The sequence below is a fragment of the Crocodylus siamensis genome, chromosome 2, assembly GCF_052110815.1.
Source record: "Crocodylus siamensis isolate JL-2025a chromosome 2, ASM5211081v1, whole genome shotgun sequence".
In the NCBI taxonomy this organism is placed as follows: Eukaryota; Metazoa; Chordata; order Crocodylia; family Crocodylidae; genus Crocodylus; species Crocodylus siamensis.
Genome location: NC_143396.1, coordinates 27520611 through 27529314, shown reverse-complemented (window position 1 = coordinate 27529314; position 8704 = coordinate 27520611). Strand labels below are relative to the sequence as shown.

The following is an 8704-nucleotide window of genomic DNA, read 5'->3' as shown; positions in this document are numbered from 1 at the left end:
AGTTCACAAAATAGAACTGAAAATGCTTATTCCAGACTATGCAAGTCCCAATGTCTATTCTGTTACAGGTTTAAACCAGTTTCTGATCACTTAAACTGGTTTATGTACAATGTCTGTCCTTAGCCCAAGTGGCCCTGGGTATAACAAATGCCTCTTTGTGGTGCTGCCCAGATAACAACACCTCATAGGCAGCTTGTCAATTGGCAAAAGGGACCAGTGCAACCCTCTTATAAAGGCATGTGGTACCACCAGCTCAGTGTATGGGTAGTGCCCGGTGCTCCAAACATGAGCACCTGAGTACCAGGCTGTGACCATACATAGGCATGTTACACAGCCATGGGTTGGTTAAATCTTTCTCACTGCCAGGCATGTCCTGCTTTGCCTAGCTTAGTGCCTAATCATAGTGCAGAAACTTCATCCCTGAGAGCCACCTACTTAAATTGAGTACTGAGGCATCTTGAATTGCTTCATGATGCGGTTGTGCTGTGTGTGTGGCTGCCTCTATGTGCAGCCTCTTGAGCTGCCATGTATCCCCGCATTGTTTAGCAACTGGTATATGGCTGTGGTCCAGGACTGGGCACTGTAGAAGCAGCTGGCCAGCTGAGAGACCCCAGCTGTCTTTAAGTCTGAGAGAGCTTTTTGTTAGCTTGACTGAGGACAGTGCTTAAATGGCTGCCAACTACCCTACAGGATTCTCTGCGTTCCTTCAGATCTGCATCAGTTCAGCCTGTGTCAGGTAGAACCTGCTTCGTGGCATGCCGCTTTTATTCGTCTGGCCAGGGAGACACTGGGAAGAGGGATAGGAAACTAGGGTTGGTGCTTAAGGAGGAGGAGTTGGAGTAGAGGCTCTGGGGCAGGGCATCAGACGGGGCAGCCCAAGCCCACAGCAGGCTGCCTGCCCCTATTGCCACCCCTGAACAGATTTGGGGGTCATGGGTCCTTGCCCCCCCCAGAAGTACACGTGCAGCAATGTGGAGCTGCCCACCCCCAACCTCGCAGTGGGCTGGCAGCAGGGGGAACGAGGCTCTGCACTCTGCTGCCTCCTGCAGACGGCAGCTGGGGCTCAGGCGCTGCTGCAGGGAGCAGGGGGCTGTGGACTTGAGTCCCTGGCCCTGTAGCCCTGGCAGCTGGGGGTCCCCTTGGGCAGGGCTGGGGGGGGCATGGGGCTGTAGGGGGGAATGAGAGACACCAGCAGTGCCAGAGGGTTGAGGGGGAGGGGCATAAGCAGGGTCAGAGGGCCATGGTGGGGGTGAGGGGTACCAACAGGACTGTGTGGGGAGGGGGAGTGAGGGGCACTGGCAGGGCTGGGGGGCTGTGGCTTGGGAGTGAGGGCCCTGGACCTGCATTCTGTGAGCTAAGGGGACAGAGGGAGCTCTGATTTTCCATGATAAAAAACTCATAATCAAATACCAACATGTATAAGTATTTAGAATTTATTTTATTATAGTGATAGAGGCACTGGTAAGCTTCCAAATTGCTTTGAAATTTTAAATATTTCAAGAAAACATTGTGTTCCACTGATACCTATATATATAGTAGCATTGCATTGTAATCATGGATTTGGGGGTTTTAAGCAGAGAATTTGCATTTTTTTTTAATTGGGGAAAACTAGGATCCCTGGTTATCACTGGGTTGTAAACCAAAAGGTTTCTATGTCTGCAAATGGTGTATACAATTGTGTTTGTATGTAGAAACTCTTTTCCCAATAATGTTTCTGTGTATCTGACTTTGAAAACTCTTCTTCAATTGAGACATCAGAAAGAGATTTTGGTGATGAGTGGAGTGTTGGCAGCGGCAAGTCCAATTGTCCTAGTTACCCTTACGTTCTTAGGAATTAAATTGGGAAAGGCAAAATATGGCTGCAGGCCACATCTGGCCCACCAAGTCACTCTATCTGGTCCATGGGGCCCTTCTAAAAGAAATGACTACCGGCCCATGGCTGCCTGTCTAAAAGCAGACGGCAGGTGCTGGTTGCAAAAGGCAGCAGCTACTCAGGCTCTGGTTGCAGGGCAACCAACCCCAACCCCAGCCTGACCTGCCCTACACCACCCCCAGCCCCCAAATGCTTCTAAAGACCAGAAGCTTCTGACTAGCAGAGACTTCTGCCTGGTGACTCTGTGGCTGTTTCCCATCCCTCCCCCAGTCCAAGAGTGGAAATTCAGGTAATATGGGCTCCAGGGACATTGCAGCTGGGAACTACACGCCATCGGGCCACACCAGCTTTGTGGCTCCATGTGTGGGTCCTGGCATTGCAGCCAGGAACCACGTGCCGTCAGGCTGGGCTGGGTTGGCTCCATGCTGTGACATGTGGGTCCCAGCATTGCAGCCAGGAACTGTGTGCCATTAGGCCAGGTCAGCTCCACGCTGCCACGTGCAGCTCCTGGGATTCAGCTGGAGCCGCACACTGCTGGGGTGCTCTGCCTGCAGTGGGCCAGGAGTGCCCTAAGCAGCAGCAGAGCTGTGCGCCATGAGGGGGCCCACACCCACCCACACTCACCCTCCAACAAACTCCACACTCACCCCCCACAGACCTTCACAAACTGCACCCCCCCATACCATAACAAGAGTAAGACTTTATTTTGAGCTATTATGCAATCACCTCTACATACATTATGCAAACACAGCTAGATAAGAACAAAAATAAAATAAAAATATGTTGGAGTAGATGTTTGATGTTTAGTATATGATTTGTTTTTTTTCAGAGTCCAAATGGCAAATCCCCCCTCCCAAAAGGAGTACTTCCAGGGGTAAATGGGAGGGGACAGGGAATAGTGGGGAGAGGGTACTTCTGGTGGCAAAGGTTGGGGACAGGAGGGCAGCTTATGGTCCCAAGATGGCAACCAGAAGGCAGGGCACCTGTTAAGGGGCAGGACTACCCTTGCGGCCCTTGACTGCTCACCAAAACTCATTAAGTGGTCCTCCAGTCAAAATAATTGCCCACCCCTGAATTAAATGCAAACTCCACTAAACAGTGGCTGTAGCAGCCAGTTGTACTGAAGACCAGATTTTTAAAAGTATTGATTTTTTTATACCTGAAGTTAGGTACCTAAATACCTTTAGATTTTGGGTTCTTTCATTGACAGCTTTGTTTCTGAGGCTTGCCAAGGAACACCAGAATTGGAGAGCAAAACTAAATTCCAACTACTGACTTGTGATTAATTATCCAATTCCTTATATTTTTTTATTGTGGCCACTGGTAGCAATCCATCTATGACAACTGCTACTTATACACTGAAGATGAAATAGATAACAAGTCCTCTTGTATCAACTATTCATTTTAAGTATCCAGCATGCCATTTATAGGGTTTTTCAACTATACATACCACTTTCCTCAGCCTCCAGAATATGTATAAATATATATATATATATTTTTTCTGTCATGTTATATATAGCATTATGGCAGGAGTTGGGGCTGGCTAAAACAAAAAGCACTAACCCATTCATTGTAGCAGCTTTTGGGTAAAGTGCATTGTTCACTTTCTTATAGAAAAGTAGGTTCCTATGTGGTATGAACATCTCTGGGTCTTTTTAAACCTAGCAATGACAGGAACATTTTTTAAGAAGTTGATTGCTGTTCCGGAACTGTGTAGCACCAAGCTGTGGAACAACTTATACACTGATGGAAGGACAGGGAGATGTATGCAATCAGTTTATATAATTCTGATATGTAGTCAAGCCAGGATAAAGTTGTTCATGCTAACAGATATTAGAACAGACTGGGCATATTCAGTGGAAAAAATGGCTACGAGGTATATTTCATGTAAGAAGATAATTAGGTCTTTATCTCTCTTACATATTTTGTTTGAAATGGTCGCATCAGGAGCACGATGTAATAAATGCATTTTCTGGAATAAAAAAGGTCCACAAGCTTCCTCAGATTCATAATCAATAGCGAGCTGTTTCGGTACATGCAAATTTTGCATCTATTTTAGCTAGCTTAGGGATCCCAATTTAAAATTATAGATGTTAAGGATGGAAACGACCTAGTCAGTCATCTGTTTAATCTCTTTGCCATTGCAGGTTTGTTCCCAGTATTATATTGTCAAGTGCACTTGTGACAATCATATGGATTTGTGATGCACTTCAAGTGGCTTTGGCTGCATACACCACTGAATGGATTACACTCATCCATCCGTGGTTTATTCATCTGTCCAATTCAATAAAATTATTTGCATACTGAGGAATAGAAGTCTGCCAAAATAAAATGATCAACTGCAGTAGTCATTGTTTCTGAGAAGCCCTTCTTCCATCTGAAAGTAAATTTCATTACACCATAGGTAATATTTTTCTTTTACAAACAAATCCAAGTAATTTATAAAATTTTAATCTTTTAAAGTAGAAATGTTATTCATTTTATTTATCTCAGACTATTGCCTGTGAAAATACAGCCCAGTAGGAGCTGCAGACCACTCTCATATACCAGACAGGCAGCATTTTGTGGCACATGGTGAATGTGTCTAAGTAACAAAAGCTATGAAGTACCAATTTTTTGACTGAGCTGTGCAGAGTAATACGCATTTCAGTTCACGGAAAACTGTAAATCTATCTGCTCCATTTTTAAATATGTGTTAAGCAGGTATGTAGTTTAACTGTGTTGTAATTTTTGGTTCCATTAACAACAGATAGGGTATTAGAAAAGTACACATACCAACTATTTTTGCTGGCAATGCATTTGTTGGCTAACTTAGAATTTGTGAATGATTAGTGACTTAGTATCATATTGGCTTATTATTATTATTATTATCATATAGGCCCCTACAGACCCTAACCAAGACTGCAGTCTGTGTTTCAAATAGCTTACCATCTAAATAGACAAGACAGATAAAACAGTAAAGGAAACAAAGGCACAGGGAAGTGAACCGACTTACCCAGTTGAAAAGCTAGGAATAGAATCCAGGTCTCCTGAGTCTTAGGCCGCTGACCTATAAAGAAAATAAATGGAGTAAGATCTTGTAAAGAACAACCAGAACAAACCCCATAAGAAACCTATATGTAGTCAAGAGGTATGAACTAACACTGGTCATATTTGCTAGAAGAACTGATTTAGTAAACTATGGATGTAAGATTCTAGATAAAGATCAGAACTGATAGCTCAAATGATTGAAAAAGATGCAAACAAGCAGTTTAGACTCCAAATTTAACCTATCTTAAAATGTTGTATGCTGGCTTTGGAGTATACTGTGGATCCTATACGCATTTTTTGAAATATGCCATTCCACTGAGAAATTTTGAAAACGGTGGAAAAAGTAGAAAAATTGGCTCAGTTTATGCCGGTCTACTATTCAGTTTGTTTTGCTGCTGCAAGGATAGTCACCAAGCCAGCACGATAACCAATTATACTGTACTTCCCAGAATTATACTGATGACACTGACATTTTCAGTGAGGCTTATGACAAAAGCATAGTCAAGAAAGGAAAATCCATTTGGATGGTGTTCTCTGAGAAACAGAAGGAAAAATCAGTTATTTGGGAAATAACAAAAAAGAAGAGATGATAAAGGAAATTAGTAATATTCTGGCTCCTAAAAGAACACATGAAAAAATAGGAATAAACACATACTTTGTATTATCACTTTAACTGAGATTAAAGCGATTCTGCTCATAGTGTGTCACAGGGTTGCATGTAGCCTTTCATTACTCGCAGGTCAAATTCACTCAGTTTTGCAATCTAAAGACAGAGGATGAAATCGTGGCTTCACAGATGTCAATTAGAAGTTTTATCAAGTAACTTCAGTGAAAACAAAATGTTATGCATAGCCTCAGTGTCTATTGTAGATTTAAGAACTTAAGTGTCTAAATTCTACCAAACTTGAAACCTCACTCCGCCGCTCTCTAACCTTGGAAACACCCATTAATGCCAGGCAAGGTTCTGAGTGCCTATGTCCTTAGACCAACACGGTTACAACCAAAAACCCATACATGCCACACATTTTGACCCTAGCTGCCTGTTACTTCTGCTTTTGTACATGCCCAGAACTGCCTCATGCTGGTCAGCTCAGTGCCTATCATGCATCAGCCCCCAAACTAGGCATTCTTTTGCTCAGGGCACCTGGGGAACCAGATCTGGTAAGGAATCTCAGTGCATATTGAACACGCACTGACAGAATCAATGCAGCGCTGGCTACCACTTCTAAAAAATATTGTCATCATAGTTCATGTCATGGCTTCTCGTATGCAATAATGGTAGGAGTTAAAAACACCTCACCAGAAAATGAGAAATCCAGGTTCAATTCTCTTCAGATGTAGTAGGGATTAAAAACCATGTCTTCCACATGATCACCAAACCACCAGGCTGTCAGCTATTCTGCAGGCTGAGAACTCTCTGCTCCTCCTGTTGAATCTGTATCATGGTACAAAGACAGCCACTGTGCATTGGGCCATGTATAGTATGAGATAGCACAACTCATTAAGAAACTTATCAGGGAGGCAGATCTTGGATTCTGGTCCCTGTTCCCAGGACTGCTTCATGTAAAGTACAGAAACATTTGTAGCAGCAAGGAGCAACTTCAGAGTAACCTCTAACTGGGTTCTCCAGGTTGGTGGGAGATATTGGTTGCTAACTGGCAGAGTAGAGGATTTTAATTGGGTTTCCCACATTGTAGATGCCCATTAGGTTAGTATACAGAAAGGCACACCACCTTAACCAACTCTTCTTCCTTCAGGGGCTGTGTTAAAAAAATGAATCCTGCTCAGTTATTTCAAAGAAAAGGCACTTGTCTTTAGGAGACAGATCAGGGGCATAGGTCCCAAGTGTACAGAGATGCCACTTGGAGCAAGGTGTGTGAGAGGCAAGATTTAAGACTCACCTAGTCCTCAGCTTTTCCTGTTGGCTAAGTCTAGATGGCTGTAGTGAACGCAATGACTTTAGGCAGTCCTTCTGCTCTGCTGGTCCCTTTAGATCCTATTCCAAGGCACCTAAATCCAATTCCAAGGCATGTACGCTGACCAGGGACCTAAGAACCTCACTCAACCTTCTGGATTCAACTCCAGGGGCCAAAGTCCTTCACTGGATCTAGCCCCTTCCCCCCCCCCCCCGGGCACAATAGCTATGGATCCAGATCTTTCCAATATTTCACTCACGACCAGGATCATCTCTGATTTATTTGGCTCTTTAGAGGAAGTTAGCTGCTCTGATGCTGGATCTAGAAACTAGGTAATCCTCCTAGGTAAGAAGCATGTGGAACTTTGGCTGGCCATCGGTGTAAGCAGTGGTGCTCAACCTTTCAGCCCCATGGACCGGATGAGTGTCACAGGGTCAGTCCATGGGTGGGATCAGATCCAGGTCTGATCCAGTGTGGAATTAGCCCACAGGTCTGATCTGGTGTGCTGGATCCAGCCACAAAGCACCCTACTTTGCCAACCCAGTCCTGCACACTAGATGTGACTGTGGTATGTTCCCGTGAGCTGGATCTGACCACGGCTGGAGCCAGCGCGCTGGCCCAACTCCATGTGCCAGACTGACTGTAGAGTGAGTCCATGCACTGGAACACGGGGCTCTGTCCTCTGGCCTGTTAGGCTCTCCGTATACCCAAAAATTTGTCAGGGGAGTGGTGGCAGTGTTAATTACCACCACGCTGGAAGCTGTGTCAATTAATGCTGCCACCGCTCTCCTGCTGCCAAATTTCTAACCCATGAGGAGCCCCATGGGGAGGATACCATGACCATGCAGGCTGGACTTGGTCTGTAGGCTGCAGGTTTGGGCAGGCACCACACAGGCAGCAACAATGTATGAATGGCAATGCCACCAAAGAGCACAAAAACGTGGATGTGTAATCTGCCTCTGGGAACACACTGTATAGTTTAATCAGTTCTCCTTAGCTACATCTTTGGAGGCTTAAGTGGCCATGAGCAAAAAGATTCAATCAGTCTAGCTTAAAAAAGCTCCTATTGAAGTCAAGAGGAGACTTAGGTTAATACTGATCTTTTATTAAAATCCCATCCTCTGTCATTTGCAGTAACACACATAATATTCAGTCTGATATTACTTATTCTATTTTACCATTTCTGAAAATCAAAACTTGAATTTATTCCGAGGATAGACAGTTTCCTATGGAAAGGAAAAAATTTTAGGCAGCTGAGGCCACACACATCCGTCTACTAACTTTACCTCCAAAATACTGGTATTACAAAGAAAAGAAAGAAAAAGCCTATTAAGGCTTTCAAGGTTAAATTCAACCTCAGGGAAGTGTGCTCTCTGCAAGTAGGAACGTGAACCTGGGGTAAAGATTTGAACTTTTATTTAAAATGAAGGCTTGTCCGTGGCCAGGATCCGCCGTGATTCCCTCCGTGGATGCCAGTTCTGTCGAACAGGCACCGCTGTGTTTGCACCCATGAGATGGCTCTGAGAATAGGCTCAATCAACCAAGGCACTCGGCTGGCACTGCTCCTTTCTTCTCTACATTGGGATGTTTGCGCGGGTGGCGTTCCCGCTGTTCCTGTGGGCTAACCGCTGAATCCCAAGTATGGCTAAACTCTGTCTCCAACCCTTACCTTTCCTATAGGCGCTGAGCATAAACCAGCCCAGCGACGCGATCACATCCTGCTGCAGAGCTGGAAACAGCGCTCAGCACCACTCAGCCGCTCCGCTCCTCTCCTCCTTGTCAGTGGCTGCTACCTCTGCCCTTCCCATGCCAGTCCTCGCAGCCCCAGAGGGAGCGGCGGGGCGGTCGCCAGCCCCAGGTCCGAGGTGCGCTGTGCGGGGCCGCG

At 45.1% G+C, this 8704-nt stretch overlaps 1 long non-coding RNA gene across 1 annotated transcript; it reads right to left on the bottom strand.

Moving 5' to 3' along the window:
* Positions 1 to 4746: 4746 nt before the first annotated feature.
* On the bottom strand, positions 4747 to 8657 carry LOC149870093 (uncharacterized). Its single transcript, XR_016440683.1, has 3 exons — positions 8489 to 8657; positions 6204 to 6338; positions 4747 to 4922 (listed from the first exon to the last, which is right to left on the bottom strand). It is a non-coding gene; the product is annotated as an uncharacterized LOC149870093 (long non-coding RNA).
* Between the last annotated feature and the right edge of the window lie 47 nt (positions 8658 to 8704).